Source organism: Centropristis striata, chromosome 9, assembly GCF_030273125.1.
Source record: "Centropristis striata isolate RG_2023a ecotype Rhode Island chromosome 9, C.striata_1.0, whole genome shotgun sequence".
NCBI classification, from domain to species: domain Eukaryota; kingdom Metazoa; phylum Chordata; class Actinopteri; order Perciformes; family Serranidae; genus Centropristis; species Centropristis striata.
Window position 1 is genome coordinate 11,268,978 of NC_081525.1, and position 17,584 is coordinate 11,286,561.

Below are 17,584 nucleotides of genomic sequence, written 5' to 3' on the forward strand. Positions count from 1 at the left end.
TTACGGTCGACTCTTTAACTCTATGGGGTCTGGGGCTATTTAGTCCATTTTTTAATGGTTTTCATCCTGCCTGTATACACCACTTAAAAATGTTTAAATGCCATGTTGGTATATATTCATCAGCACAACCTCACCTATATGACCTAATAATAACTGTATTTTATATGTGTCTTGTGTGTTTAGTGTAACAATTTTGGTAATTTTGTGTCTTTTTTGGGTAATTTTGTGTCTGTTTTGGTAATTTTGTGACTTCTTTTGTGTTTTTTTTGTGGTAATTATGTCTTATTTGTTTCTTTTTTTAGTCATTTTGTGTCTTTTTTTTTGTTGTCATTTTATGTCTTTTTTGGTCATTTTGTGTCTTTTTTTGGTCATTGTGTCTTTAGACCTTTAGTCCAACATAAAATGTGATTTTGAATCTTTTTCTACTTTCAAAACACTATCATGGTTTATCATCATAATGGTATATCTTCATCAAACTGAAACTGGCCTCATGGAGTTTACAGCCAGAACTTTAGAGGTAAATTTACAGAAGGGCTCCACGCTGCTTTGTTTTCTAGTCTGGATGTGATGAAGAAGTCATGCTTTGGCGCTTTTGGTGACTCCAGAGGGTTAACTGATGTTAGCATTAGCGCTTTAGCCACTGATATATATATAACAGACGAAAATAAACTTTAACCAACCTTGTGTCCCTGTCAGCCAGGCACTATAGAAGCCTTTTTGATGCTTTATATCAACTTTAAATTAATTACGAAGCACTGGTTTACCGTTATTTGCGTTCGTTTTTCATTTTACCTTTAAACCTCTTTATTTCCTGTTACTACCTTTCAGAATAAAAGCACCCGTTTCACACTAGACCGCACCTCTTCAAAATAAAAACATCACAACATCGTAAAACACCGAGAAAATATACAAACAAGTATGATAAACAAGCTTAATAATACAAATACACCAAAAATACTTGGCGAAAAAACTGACACTTTTAGATTGAGTGAAAAAAACTCACACTTTATATTTTTCATCACATATCTTGTGGCATATTTTGTCCTATTGAATAACGGTCAAGTATCACCACATTCAGCAGGGTTTAATTATAAATTGATTCATAAATTCATTAAAGACATTTCTTTGGAATGTGCTCCATTTTTTTCTTCAAAAATAATATCTACTACTAAATATAATGAACTACACAAAAGTCAAGCCTTTACTTTTAGTAATGAAGACTCTCAAGCTATGTATATTCATTTTAGTAAGATGGCTGTTCAGGCAAACATATTTATTTCCTGTCACTACCTTTCAAAATAAAAGCATCACAGCATCATAAACACCTAGAAAATATACAAACATGAAAAAATAAGCTATATGATACAAACACACCAAAAGTAGCCTTGCTAAAGTTGATTTACACAATTAATTACAAAATCTGAAATGCAAAAACGAAGCAACCTATTCGTGTTTATTTGAGTATGTCAAAGGAAGGGCTGAGCAGTATCACATGTGTTTTGTTTGGAAGCTGGAGACGCAGGAGCATATCCTTTATCAGGGGGCTGTTGGGAGTGTTTATCGAGCGGGCCGTGGCAGAGGACATTAATTTGACAGGTGTCAGCCTCCCAGCCACGCTGCTCTGTCCTCATACCTGTCTGCTCTGAGCCAGCCGCCTTGTTAGACACATTGCCGATGACGGATCACAGGAGTTGACATGACCAACACAGGGACAATGACGCCCAGCTGGGTCCTCTCTGTTGTTCTCTCTGTCTCAACCGTCTCGCTTCAGCTCTGGCTGCAGGTGCAGGATGTATTAGGTGTGGGTCCAATTTTTTATATTTAAACTCATCAACAGCAAACACAAGTTGTTCTCACACTGCTTCTATACTGTCAAGTAGAGGTGGGGGAACAAGTCTATACAGCATAGCATTGCGATATTTTGCGTGGAAATATTATATAGATTCATGGCTGACGTTGGTCAGTATTTCCGATGTTATCTGGAGGCCATAGCAAGCTCACTTTTAGGAATATACTGGAGATACTGGTATCATATGAAACTAGAAGATCTATGGAGTCTATAGGAACCATGTCATCAGGATATCCCATACTAAATAATTTACGCATTGATTCAGAATTGTATTGTTTTGTTTTTTTAATTGTTATTTCAACATAAATCTTTGGTTGGTGCCGTTCTTTAATATTAATCTACAAATGTTGAGATAGAAAATTATGTTTTGCTTGCACATGGTTTGAGAGGCCACTATGTGGAGATACGGGTGCATCTCAATAAATTAGAATATGATAGAAAGTTTATTTATGTCAGTAATTCAATTAAAAAAGTGGAAATAACACATTATATAGATCCATTACACACAGAATGAAACATTTCATGTCTTTCCTTCTTTAATTTCTTCAAATTAATGATTATGGCTCATGGCTTAGTCTGTTTAAAATGAGGTTTACAGACTCACAAATGTGGCTTTGTCTTTAAGTGAAACACATTTAAATTGCACTATTTTAACCCATAAGAACCCACGGTGACACCCGTGTAACAAACACTTTAAATCTTCTAGAATCTCACATTCAGCTTTATGCTTCACCTAAACTCATAAAATCCATAAGCGACACATACTCAACACCCTGGTGTGGTGTTCATGTGACTTTGACAAGAAGTGACTTCTCCAAAATATGTGTGTGACTGGAAACAGAAATGTGAAAAAGTAGCTAATTTGAAAAAGCTTATTTTTTTGTTACGAGGCTAAGTTTAAGCCCATTTAACAATTCTAATCCATTAATAGGGAACTGAACACATTGTTTATTAATTATTAATTAAAAGTCACAATTTTGATATATGTTATGGAATGCAGTCAAAAAGGGAAATGGTTATTTGTGTTTTATTTATTATTGATTCATTCTTATTTTTTATGTAAAAACAAATCTGAAAAATATTTTTTTGTTAAACAGCACTATGAGTGTCACAATTTTGATATATGTTGTGGAGATGCAAAGAAAATGGCAAATTTTTGTTTCTGTAAGCAGAAAATGTGTCTAGTTATTTATTCTAAAATAAGAAATATCATAAACATAAATACCATAAACGACAATGTATCATATTTGTCACATCACAGATGTTTGACATCATTTAAAACATCATAAATGTGTTCTATGTGGTCCACTTGGTCTGTGGTATATCCCCCATAATTTTCCTTTAACCCTTTATCAGGCAAATAACTATATTTGGTAACTTCAGATAATATTTCGAGAAAAAAGTTGCAAATTTACTAGATTAAAGTGGCAAATCTACAAGAAAAAAATTCGCAGATTTACGAGAAAAAAGTGGGAAAAAAACAACTTTTTTCTCGCAGATTCACCACTTTAAATCTCATAAATCTACTAATTTTTTTCTTGTAGACTTGCCCCTTTAATCTCATAAACTTTTTTCTCAAAATATTATTTTCGTATGTTTTTTAAACATTCTGGCAGAATGTAATATCCTCCAATATTCTCTCAGGTTGAAATTTGGAATTTGCAAGTATTTCAATGAGTGTTCTATTAAGGGTTAAGGATTACTGGGTCTGGGTTCTTATGGGTTAAATGAAACAGACAGAAGAGAAGAATGTAGTCACTGATGTGCCAATCTGGGGATTATATGTGGTAAAATTGCTACCTTTTGTTACAAAGGTGATGCATGTGACCTCGGGGCGGTGCCTGTGTGTGGGCTTACAGGGAATCAATGTGTGCGTGGGTTCTTTCAAGGCACTGTCCTTTTAGTATAATTTTATTTTTTCATTGGATGGATTCCAACACTGACAAACCCTCCTCAACGCTCGCACTAACATGCAAATATAACGACACGATGATCACAGCGTTATGAATCAGCAATCAGCATCAGTACAGCAACATCCCGCTGAAATATGCTCCACTGCTGCTGCAGCTGCTCCTGTCATCAGGTCTTTTAGTTGCTGAATAAACACAACTCCTCTCATGGTGGGGCAGATAGCCAAGACAGGTGTGTGTAGATGTGGAGCTCACTGTGACTGTGCCTACCTGCAGCATCAGCTCTTAGAAATGTGTAGGTTGTTATTCTCTCATTACTGTGCCTCCCCCCTGGGAGAGCACATTCATGCACTATGTGGATGTTATGAAGCACTGTACAGCATAATCAGCCCCAGATCATCAGGCGTGTAGTGTGGAGGAGGCTACTGATTGTCACTGATGAACACATTTGGATTCCTGCTGATATTAGGAGTGCTTTTGACTGTGTGAGAAGAATTATACGGGAGCCCGCTGTGTCAGTCATGTGGCAGGTTATGGGCTTAGATTGTGAGCATTAGCAGTGGAGCACACATCACCCGGCTGCTGCTGCTTCCTCCCGAAACCATCAAGGCTCTCATCAGGCTTATGGTCGTCTCACTCTGTGGTTTCCTCCGTTCCTCACATGTGCTGACGTGTCAATTTTCTAAATACTAATACCCACAACTGACACAAAGATGCTGAATATCAGATTGTCTCGTGCTGAGGTGTGCATTAGGGAATAATTACCTTGTATTAGAAAATCAGAAGGTAAAAAAAAAAGAATCCAGCGTGGACCAGTCAGTACGTTGACCACAAGGGATAGTGTGCACCTTATCTGCAAGAGTAAGATTATCCATTTTGTTGTTCTTGTTGTTCAAAAATGCCGGTTTACCGGCTTTCTCCACTTGTTTATTATGATGTAATAGGTCAACCGGAAAGGGGGCTGTATTGACCCGCTGAAACGACGCATATCGCCACCTAGTTGTGTAGGAGGACACGTTCCCGTCAGTTATTCCATTTTCTCAGTTGCATGTAAACTGGGACAAGGACAGAAGTCCGATTCGGTGCCAAAAACGAATTTTAAGCATAGCTCGATTGAACTGTGCATGTAAACGCACTGTGTGAGAGCTGGCTGATGTTCTGCAGTCGAAGCTGAATGGTTGCTGGTTTTTGTTGCACAAAATAATGTCTGGTGCTGATAAAGGTAGCAGATGAGATTACTCATGCTGTTAACAATATATTCCAAGGTAGCCAAAGACAAAAAGTGATTAAACTGTGAGGGAGGCAAGAAAACAGAACAAACAGACAGACTTTCACCCAGGAGAACAAGGTTCGTGTCCTGTGTGAAAACAAAAGCAAATTACTTTTTACGTAACTTACATTTTTTTACGTAATTTATGTGGCTAACGTCACCCTCGTAACTACTTAATTTACGTACATTTATTTACTGTTGTAGCCTATCCATCCATCCATTCTCATCAGCTTATCCGGGGCCGGGTTGCGGGGACAGCAGGATAAGCAGGGCACTCCAGGCGTCCCTCTCCCCAGCCACACCATCCAAGTCCTCCTGGGGGACCCTGAGGCGTTCCCAGGCCAGGCGAGAGATATAATCCCTCCACCGTGTTCTGGGCCTTCCCCGGGGCCTACTACCAGTTGTTGTAGCCTAAATTCAACAAAACTGCAGCCCGCGAACCGTATATGTATGTCTAATGACTGTGCTATTTTTTGATCGATCCACGGTACAGTCAGCTGCAAAACACTAATTTTGATATGTGTCGTTATGGTTGGTATTGACAAGCGGCCAATTCTGTCGTTTAGGTTGGAGATCTTGTTGGTCTGCTGGAGGTTTCAGGTTTCTTTTAAGGCTTTAAATTGGCATTTTGAAATAGTGACATACCTTTTGGTATGACTCACTGACTGAAATGACAATAAGCATAACAAGAGCATGTGACTTCAAGGTGTCACCTTTTCTTTAACCTGTTGTTGTTTTTACTCAGCCGCAGTCTAGACTTTACATGTTCATGGAAAACAGCTATTGACCACTCATGAACATCACTGTCCAGACTTTATGTCCAGAACAGCTCTTTCCACTACATATTTCTCTTGAACGAGTGTAACTTCTGGGGGGAAACAAAGTGTTTTTGGGCAGCAGGTGTGACTGGACAGATTGTCGAGTCTCCCTAGATTGATCAGCAGCACACAGAGTGGTGTGTGTGGCTGTCAGAGAGCCAACAGGAAACCTTTAGACAGACCTTTAATTATCCGCTGATGAACAGAGGCTGTATTTGTAATTAGAGAAAGAAAATGTTAATGTATTCAATGGGGGATAATGGCACAAGCATAGATCTCAAGAGTCTGTGACTTCACTAATCTAATAAGGCAACACAACCACACTGATTATTGATAGTAAGCCCTCACTGCTAAATTTCTTCCATGAAGTCGAGACCAGGAACCTTTATATTAGTGATGTGCCAATGAAGCCTCATGAAGAATTTTCTTTATTTTCTGAGCCCACTAGATGGCACTCTATGTTCAACAAAGGACTGAAAGAACAACGAATTACTATTGCTTAAGCCTCCCAGTCCCCACCCCCCTTTTGTGTCTTAGGACAGGTTTTGTCAATTTTAAAGTGTCACAACCGATCAGTAAAAGGAAAACCCTAATAAGGATGGAGAAACTTATACAATCCAGATGGCTTACTGATAGTGATGGTCCAATGAAGCCTCATGAAGCATTTTCTTTATGTTCTGAGCCCACTAGATGGTGCTCTTGGTCTAAAGAAAAAGGCTCAAGCAATAGTAATTGATTGTGCTTTCAGACCTTTGTTGAACATAGAGCGCCATCTAGTGGCCTCAGAAAATAAAGAAAGTGGTTCATGAGGCTTCATTGGCACATCACTACCATGCAGTTTGGATCGAGAACCATGCAATTTTTCTCATGCAGTACGAATGTGTTATTAGGGCCTCGGGGCAATCGCACCTAGCACTGGTCCCATACAGCAATAGCTGAAACGTTTTTAACTATTGTATTTAAATATTTAGACAGTCAAGACTAAAGACTTAAAGTAAACAGTCCCCTGTCCCCTCTAAAATGGGTCTAAAATGGGTGATGTGGAAGAGGGTAATCAAATTTACAACAATCATTGCAGATGTGACCATCTCATCCATGCTTCTCAACATTTTTTGTGGTAATTTCTCTGATGCTGTTTTAACTGATGCAGCTATTGCAGTAACTCTGGCAGGAAGAAAGATGACATCAGACTAATGGTGAATGCTGATTGGCTGATGCTTGCCATGAGACATTTTCTGAGACAGATGGGATATTAAGGTGGAAGATTTTAAATGAATCAGACTTTTATTTTTCCAGACTATGGAAGGATTGATAGAAGTCTGCACATTGTCTGTATCAGTGTTTTCACAGCAGATATTGATTTGTAAAAGGAATGCAATGCATTAGTGTTAGAATATATGTTTACCAAGGCCTAAAATGCTTTCTGTCATATGCATGTGTTGTTCTGCTGAATGGAGACAGTGGATGTGTCTAAATAGTGCTTGTGTGCTGCAATATTCATATAAGGCTATATTAAGAACAGCCATGTCACAATGAGAACAATCAAGCTAAAAATAGAGAGCTGAATATAAATGTAAGGCAAATAGATTAAACTTCTTTTATGGCAGTTTGAAAGGCGAAGTGAGAAAACATTAGAAAGTAAAGTTGCTAGTGATCTCATATCTAAGAACTGTCACAATCTATGGACTGTACAGACTGTCACCCTGTCCTCTCCTCAGAACTCCTGTGAATCAAAAAAGCATTCAACATTTAAATCACTTAATGCTTCAGATAACTCTCTTGCTGTTTTGAAGTCATTTCTCATCCGAGCATTCATCTGCATGGTTAATTAAACCATTAATAGTATGGTGAATGAGTTGAAATACAAGATATAGTTCAAAGCAGGCAAAAAAATCAGCATCTTGTAAACTGATAGATGAGGAAACAGGCCTAGTGTTTTTGCAGGTTTCACCTTTGTAACTACAAATCATGTTTATTTTTTTTGTTTTTATTCATGTTGCACAATTACAGATGTTTAATGACTGCTGCAACAGTATGAAAAATACACCAGTTTCCCATCATTTCTGTTTAATATCAAATTAAATGACTCTCCAAACGTTCTTGTGTTGTGATGTGTAATCCATCACAGCTGACATGACATTTTTTAGGCTTTTTTGCTCTTTTTTTTCCAGACTGAACTCACACGCACTGCTGGAAGCAGAACAACTAACTCTTTACAGTGACAGTGTTATTTCAGATGATCTGCTTGGAAATGGTATTAAAAATAGCTCGCAATAGCTTAAAATCTTGTCTCATAATCGTTACATTTTCCTAGTATTTAAATCAATCCAGTGATTGCTCTCTATACCTCCATGTACGGTGGCCGTGACAGCTCACAGCAATGTAACTTAAGAAAACACACGCAAATACACAAAACACAAGCACATTGAAAAAACATCATCAATTTGACAACACAAGTGCAGCATTTAGAAAAGGAGCTGCAAAGACCACAACACAACACGTTAGGAAAACATGCTGCAAATAGACCACAACACAACAGAAGTGTTTCCAGAGGACACTTAAAAGTGATGCACACGTCTGGACACGCATGTGATATTATTACGTTATTTCAAGATAATTATAATTTCACGTTATAACAATCATATCATGCTAACGTTAACGGCTGATCAATAGCCGGGGAGCGATAGCATGCTAATGTTATATATCACGTTATAACATTAAAATATCATTATCATAAAAAAATGTGATAATTTCATGGTATAACGAGAAACTGATGAAGAGAAATTGATGAAGATGTTTTCTCAATTTGTTTTTTTTTTTTGTTATTGGCATGTTTTTTCTTAAGTTGCAGCGCTGTGAGCTCTCAGGGCCACCATACATTTTGCTCATATGTGTCATTATGGGTGTTATTGACAAATGGTCTGTTCTGTCGTTAAGTTGGAGATCTTGTTGTCTATATGACAGTATGGTTCAAAAGCTTGGATGATGACATAACAACTACTATAGTCATACATCCTTTTCCAGTCTTAGCAACAACCCTCTCCTTACAACTTTGGCAAATATTATGTGTGAAATAGCTGAATGTTGTGCTCAAAGTGTAGCTCATCACCGTTGTAAGGAAATGACTCAGCAAAAATATAAAATATCATAAAAATGCCAAAATACACTTGAGGGAGGCTGTGTTCAGAAGAGTGACATTTTCTCTTCTGTGGGATTGAGAGATGACACATAACATTAGAAATCTTTTATGTTATTATGAAGAGTGTAAAGACATTTTCGGTTCATTTCAAGTTGCATATTGACAAGATCGGGTTTTCTCAGTTTTCTCAGTCCGTTCTGGCATTTACAAAGAACTGTACACTCAGAAATGTTCTTCCCCACAGTTTCATGCTGAGCACTCTTGCAGAAAAGCAGCATTATTATATGAACAATGTGCTGATTTCAGAGATAATAAATGTGAGGAGGGTGTGTGTGTTCTTGACATTCAGTCAGAACTTTCCTATGAGCAGCCTGCCCCTAAAGGGGGTGTTAAAGCTTTTTTTCCTGGAGGAGAAAAGTGATGCATTGCGCCCAGCTGCATAGTAGCTTACACAAGATTCTAACCAATTTTTTGAAGTTCAGGCATCAGTTCACTCCCAGTATTATTGGATTTTGGCCGGACACATTTTGTTTCTGAATGTATGATTTCAGCAGGTTATTAACATCCAGCTCACGACACTAATCACAGATGCCAAGCGGCCCTTTGTTATCGAATGAAGGGAAAGGAAATACAGCCAGTTTCCTCTAGCAGGTGGCCGCTCATTTTCAGGGGGAAGTACAGCTTGTTTGATGTGTCTTTTGACCCTGTGAAATTGCAGGAGTTCATTTGGTAAAATGAAAAATCTTTATGAGAAACATGAGCTGGCAGGCTTTTGAAATGTGCTCTGTGATGTTCAGTTGAAATGGATACCCCCCTGTCAGAGCAGCCACAGCAGAGGTAAAAGAAATGGTCTTTGTTGCAGATTTATTTAATGCCACTGACTTACTAGTGGAAAATCATTAATTTTTTGGTCATGGAAGGGTCAGACTCAATCATAGCTTTAACATGAATAAACATGATTGTTCAGGATGGGTTGGAAAGGCGGCATTTTAAATTTAAGCTTTATAGGTTTACTGCTGGCCAACATTAGAGTTTGCTTGATTTCCAGCTTTGTCCGTCCAGTCTGATGTGCAAGAAGAAACCAGTAGGCCTTGCTATATTGCTGTAAAGATCTGTGCCAGCTTTTTGCCCTAGGGCATTCAGTGATCCTGTGAAGCCGTGATATTCGTGCCCTTTCGTAGAGCAGTCCGGTGTCGTGGAACGAGGTAGGAGGAGACGATAGTGACGTGAGACAGAGCAGCAGCAGTGCTGCACAGTAGCACAGTGCTAATAGGCTACACAGTTAGCTCTGTAGCAGTACAGTAAGTACAGGTGCATCTCAATAAATTAGAATATCATAGAATAGTTTACTTATGTCAGTAATTCAATTCAAAAAGTGAAAAATACACATAATATAGATCCATTACACACAGAATGAAACATTTCATGTCTTAATTTATTAAATTTCTTCTAATTATAATGGTTATGGCTTACATTTAATGGACACCTAAAATTCAGTGTCTCAAAAAAAATGTAATATTACAAAAAGACCAATTTTAAAAAATATGTTTAATATGGAAATGTTGGCCTCTGATAAGTATGTCCATCTATATGACTCAATACTTGGTTGGAGCTATTTGACTTGAACTACTGGAAATGGATTTTTCCATCACCTGTATGTCCTGCAGCAGTATGTTTTCAGTTAGCGATCTCCGTTTTTTTCCAACAAGCACTGGACACTCTGTGCACAGTTAGCAATGCCGGTTTGTTAACGTTAAGCGGTGGACGCTGTGCACAGTTAGTGACGACGGCCACAGTTGTTGTGCAGCTGCTCAACAGTGATTCGATGACTGTTGGAACAAGTGGGAGGTTTGTGTTAGACCTGGTTACCTGGGAAGGGACAATGAGGAAGGGTCAGGGACAGGCAGGGTCAAAACTGGGGAAGAAATCCAAAGATAAATGCTCAACAGTTTAGCATGCTGCTGAAGACAATCTGGCAGAGACTGAGTGGAAAGATTGGGTTTAAATCAGGTGAAGGAACACAGGTGAAGGTGGTTGCCCTGATGAGGTGGGAGTGGACCGCAGGTGAGTGGAAAAGTACTGGTAGAGCTGCAGTAGGAAGGAAAGCCAGGATCGGATCATGACAACATCAAATATTCCGCCTTGCCGGGATGGCCGATCATAGTGGTCCCACTTCCAACAGTCCCACCAATTTTCCGCCTCTGTGACCTCTGGAGGTGGAAAATTCCCGCTTCTGGTGCATTCATAGTGCAGGCGAGACATTACAGAGCTGTAAATGTCCCGGCATCACTATTAAAGGGCCTAGTGTGATTTTATGGTAACCAACTGAACCAACATCATTAGTCATTAGGACACGTTGTGGCAAATTACAAATGTTACCAAACAACAGCAAAAACTTCTCCTGCCTCCCTAAGTTAGTGGCGCTGAGCAGTACTGTTACCATTATTTGTTCAATCAGGACAGATTTGGTTTTTAAAGTGTAAGAATATTTTAATGACATATACACAGAGTGATGAGGAAACAGAATAGACCACGACACAGATATGACGGCTAGAGGAGGGCTGCAACGATGTCACTAAAGTTTGATTTTTTAAAATCTTAGACAGCAGGGACATGATTGGCTGATGAGGTCGTGACAAAAACTGTTTGATTCAGATTCAGATTCACAATACTTTATTAGTCCAAAAAGGGCAAATCAGTTTTACAGTCAGCAAATATATATATATATAGATATATATATATCTTATATATATAAGAACATTTACTCAAGTACTGTACTTAAGTACAATTTTGAGGTACGTATACTTTACTAGAGTATTTCCATTTTATGTAACTTTATACTTCTACTACATTTTGAGGTAGATATTGTACTTTTTACTCCACTACATTTAACTGACAGCTTTAGTTACTTTTCAGGTAAAGATTAAAAAAAAACACGTTCAACTTAAAGTGATGAGACATTTTTTTTTTTTTTTTACAGTAAATTGATAATGAGCCCTACCCGAACAAAATTAAAATGCTGCTTACATAAATGCATCAAACAATCTCACATAACGAATACTTTTACATATGATGCTTTAAGTACATTTTGATGCTGGTACGTTTGTAATTTTACATCAGTAAGTTTTGAATGCAGGACTTTTACTTGTAGTGGAGTAATTTGACAGTGTGGTATTAGTACTTTTACTGAAGTAAGAGATCTAAATACTTCTTCCACCACTGTATAATATACAGTAAAGGTAATAAATAATACATTGTGACATCAACAACAACCACAACCAGTGACCGTACAGCAGAGTGGGGATGCAGAATGACTCTCAGTTTTTACAGCATTTTGTGCATTTAGCAGCCTAATGGCAGAAGGGATAAAATAATTTGCTCACTGCTAAGTATGTGATCAGGTTGGGTTTAGATCTGATGTCCAAAGGGAGCAGAGGTCCTGAAGCTGGACTCCAGTGATTTTAGAGCAATTTCTAATGCTGCCATTCAGACACTTCTTGTCTTTCACAGAAAGGATGAATGAGAGACAGATTTTGTGAAAAGTTAGGTCTTCCTGATTGAACTTACGCTAAGCTCTCTGCCGCAGTCTGAAATATAATTGCTAAGGATCAGAAAGTCTCACCACCACCACATGTGTGATGTTATACATGGTGCACATGGATTAATGAAGGCAAGAAATAACACCGATAGCAAACTACTTTGGTCATGTTGCTGTATCTGAGCTTGCTGCATTTCTTTGGAGATTAATGTGTGATAAACAAACACACAGTTTCATGTTAATGACTGGGCTAACAGAGTTTGACAGGATATAGGCATTTTATTGCCAAACCAAACAACTGCAACATAAAAGAGAGTCAATGTCAGTGGAGGTGGGAGGCATTTTTCTATACTAAAATGTTGGCAGAGTTAGTCTGAGAGAAAACAAAAACTGAGCCAATATGGCAACATTTCAACTTGAAGCTGACAAAACAGGTGTTGTGAAAAACAAACTTATAGGCAGTTATAGCATTAACAACATGGTATTCAAGATGAAAATACATTAGTAATATAATAATTGTTTGGTTGAAATAATGTGATGCTTAATAGTTAATCACTAATAATAATGCACCACTTACACTTAAGTTAATTCAAAAAATCTTGATCTTGATCTTCAATTGTCAATAACATATTCATATAAATTATTAGTAGTAAAATTTAACATCAACACCTTATACTAAGTAGAGGTGTGAATCAGCAGAAGCTCCACGGTACGATTTTATCCTGATAATTTAGTCACGATACGATATTATTGTGATTTTAAGTATTTGGCGATATTGTGTAGCCTGGGTATACCCAGACTGCCTTGCGCGCTCGAATTTAATTTCGAACCTCCAGGCAGTCTGGAAACTAGAGGGATTTCTTAGCCCTGTTTTAGGGATCCAATCACAGAACGGGGAGGGACGGCAAGACGATGACGCGTACCACTCGGCACTTGGAAGCTTTCCGGATCCAACATGGCTGCTGCAGACGCAAAGGCGAAAGGTCTCTCGGCGGCTCCGCTGTCCCCCGGCTGGTAGCGAGATCACCGGTAGCGGGGCTATTAGCGCCGCACGGGCGGTCTCGGCGGCTCGTTGCGCCGAGCCGGCGGGCCGTCGGTCACCGCCGGTGATCTCGCTGATCACGGTTCATATGATACCAGTATCTCCAGTATATTCCTACAATATACGATTAATATCGATACTTGGCGGCCACGACTTGATATAATATTGCCACGCAATATTACTTAGATCTTCTAGTTTTATATGATACCAGTAATTTGATTCATTTCTTTTGACAGTTTTGTCATTTTGCATTAAAATTAATGGACAGAAATGTTTCTGCAGTCGTCAGTGCCCCCTGTTGGAATTTTCAGTAGAATGCAGCTTAAATGGTAAATGGACCTGCACTTATATAGCGCTTATATAGCACTTTTCTAGTCGCTTTGCGACCACTCAAAGCGCTTTACACTACAGTCTGCGCTCATTCACCTTTTCACACACACATTCATACTGGTGGCAGAGGCTACCCTAAACGATGCCACCTGCCACCATTGGGAATTCATTCTCACACCGATGAACGCAGCATCAGGAGCAATTTAGGGTTCAGTATCTTGCTCAAGGATACTTCGACGGTCGGGGATCGAACCACCAACCCTCCCGATGGGGGGCAACCCGCTCTACCAACTGAGCCACAGCTTAAGGCACTTCCTGGTTTGCCTCCTTGCTCAGACATGGAGGTTACCGCCTGCTTGGCGTCCATGAATCAATATAATATTGCCACGCAAAATATTGGGATTCTATGCTGAATTGATTTTTCCCTCCACGTCTAATACTTAGCTGCTGTTAATAACACAAAATCTAATTGTTAAATACTTATCTAAAATTAATTCATCAATAACCATTTCAGACATAAAACTTAATGTCAAATGAGGTCATTGATTCAGTCCATGTAAATATAAATTGTTGGTCTGACCGTCAGACCAACAATTTATATTAATATATTATAATAATAATAATAAATATAATATTAATAATATATTTTATATTAATATATATTTATATACTGACTGTCAGTATTTGCTGACTCTACACTATCATGAATGCTATCACTCCAGATAAAACATGTATTCACAAACATATTTCAGATACTGAACTCTTCTTCCATGGTGATGAAGCAGTCTGGAGTTTTCTATTCTTTTCTCCCCATTGATGAGAGTTCTTCTTATAGTAGTGCTTCAGACTTGAGGTAGAAAATAATTGTAGTTGTGTTCTCTATCTTGATCTCCACCTCTCACATTCCAAGTTAATGGAAGCAATTATAGCTCATTTATTTTGTAAGCTCTGGACATTTAATTGTCAGGAAAATATGTGCCCATACTGTGTCCCTTTTGTTCTTTGCTTCTGAGCTCTGTTCCTGTGAGAAAACCCCCATGACTCCAAACTCAGGCTATTTTTTTTTCCTTTTTCCTTTAGCTTACATGCTGCTCCATTTGTGGAGCAAAGGTCATGACCCCCCCAGGACCAAGCGAAGCCATTAAACCACACTGTGTGAACTGAAAAATAAGTTTATTAAGAGTTTTCGCTGATTTAATCCTACAAGTCTCTGAAAAAAATGTGCAATGGTCCGGATTTGGAGAAACTTGGATTAGGACATTTTGCATGGACTCTTTAAAATCTTTATTTTGTTTGATTTTTGATTTGCTTAACCTAAGTTTACAGTGTAATGTGTATGCAATGTATAATCCTTATGTACATGAAAGGATGGTCTGTTGGTGTTTGGTACAAACCATTGACTGATGATTGTTGGGTAATTATTAAAAGACTTGAGATGTATTTACAGAAGAGGGAACATTGTTCTATGCAAGATTTAGCTCTTTTTTGAATTCCTTTTGTATTGTTGATTTTGAGACAAGACAGATAACAGATATAACTTACCAAAATGCACCTTGGGAGTTGTAAGAAACATCTAAACCAATTTTTATGCTTTGCTTCACAAACTGCATCTTTGCTGACTTATTCCACAGCTCTGGCTCATTTTGAGTTAATGAGTAACTTTTTTTTCACATTGCTTCGATTCCAACTGCCAACACAAAGCATTTTGGATTCACTACAGCTCTGATTCCAACCTCAGACTGGCTTCTACACTTAAATCACTGCTGTCTGCCAAACTGAGGGCTGTGACAGTAACCCAAACACATGAACACTGTCATTGACCCCAACAAAAACATTTGGAAATCTTCTGCATCCATTATTGGAAATGTTTTAAAGGAAGGCAGAGGTGAATTCAGAAAATTCAGAGTATAAGGTTAGAGGTGGGGAAAAAAATAGATAGTATTACGATATTTTGCGTGACAATAATATATTGATTCATGGCCGACATGTATCTATATTTAGCATTCCGGCACGTCAGTGTTTTTCATTGTTTCTGGAGGTCATAGTAGGCTCATTTTTAGGAATATCCTGGAGATATCCGTATGGTATCATATGAAACTAAACAAAAAAGAAAAGACATAAATGTGAGAGGTAAAATTGTGAATCTGAGGTGAAATTGTGTATTTCAGAAGTAAAACTGTGAATGTGAGGGTTAAAATTTTGTATGTGACAGTCAACATTGTGAATATGAGAGGTAAAATTGTGAATGTGAGAGGTGAAATTGTTAATGTGAGAGGTAAAATTGTGAATGTGAGAGGTGAAATTGTTAATGTGAGAGGTAAAATTGTGAATGTGAGAAGTAAAACTGTGAATGTGAGAGGTAAAATTGTGGAAACTGAGAGAAAACAAGACATTTCAGACAACTTTGGTGCATGTGGCCCCATTTAGTAGCTCTTAAATGTGATTTTCTTAAAATCAATATTTCATTTGTGATTTCTGGACCCCGGGTTGTCGTTTCATCAAACTTGTAGCCCAGTTTGACCCATTGAAGCCTTGTTCTGTGTCACACAAACACACACAGCCCCCCTCCCTCCATCTACCTCTCTTCTCTTGTCTGCTGAGGTCAGGTAGAGCCTTTAGGGAGGAGTCTGTCTTACCTGTACTGGGTCAAACCCTCCGCAGAGCTTCCCACCGGAGCACAGCCCGCCTCTCAGCCTCCAGCTGAAACCCAACACCTGTGACATCATGCACGTAGACATTGGCTACTGGCGTGTTGGCTGGCTGGCTGGCTGTGCTCACAGAGCTGCAGGCTGTTCACTCCTCCGTACTCCCAGGAGAGACCAGCAGCTCCGACCTGTGCTACCAGCCACAAGGAGCTGATCTGGGCTCAGATCAATCACGCTGCTGCAGAGCTCTGGAGGCTCTACCTGTGGCTGACCTCGGTGGCCGTACACCTCCCCCCCAGGCTCAGGGCTCCATCGGCTTGGAGGGGTATTGTTTTAGGGGCTATGTAGGTGAATTGCTCTGTTAACTTCTAAGGAACAACGCAAAAAAATCTGCCAGCACCAATTCTCCTCAGGATACTCTTTTTTTCTCCATGGAGCCTGACACAGGTAAGCACTTGCCTTTTAGCAACTTGAATGAAGTTTTTATGCTGAACATGAACATGGCAATCTGCTCACATGGTAATTATACCTTTGATAGTGGCTCTCAAGTATTTATTTCAGGCCTCTACGAATATCCTCCTAACACAGGTTTAATTGTAGGATTCATAGATTGCACTCTTAACACTAAAAGAGTCTAAAGTTTACTAATAGTAGAAAGGAGGGAGAAGAATGAACAAACTAAACAGAGTATACTGAACACTTCACTTTGCCTGCAGGAGGGAAACTTTGAGTCCATTGTATGGAAGTGCATTTTCACCAGTTAAAAAATTAAAATGAAAACTTGGCTTAGTTGAGATTTCTTTTTGTTGTTGCCCATATTAAGTCAAAATTATGAGATAAAATGTCAAAGTTATGAGATAAAAGGTTGTACTTATGCAATAAAAAGTCAACATTATGAGATAAAAAGTCATAATTATGAGATAAAAACTTGAAAGGAAGGAACCTTAGTTTCGACTTTTTATCTCGTAATTATGACATTTTATCTCATAATTTTGACTTTTTATCTAATAGTTGAGCTTTTTTGTCTCATAATTATAACTTTT

General features: G+C 38.5%; 1 protein-coding gene across 1 annotated transcript in view; it reads left to right on the forward strand.

Moving 5' to 3' along the window:
* The first annotated feature begins 16,702 nt into the window (after nucleotides 1-16,702).
* Nucleotides 16,703-17,584, forward strand: part of ptprfa (protein tyrosine phosphatase receptor type Fa) — a 248,912-nt gene continuing 248,030 nt past the window's right edge. The window contains exon 1 of the mRNA XM_059340745.1: nucleotides 16,703-16,988. The gene's annotated coding sequence lies outside the window, so the exon portion shown is untranslated. The remainder of the gene's footprint in view (nucleotides 16,989-17,584) is intronic.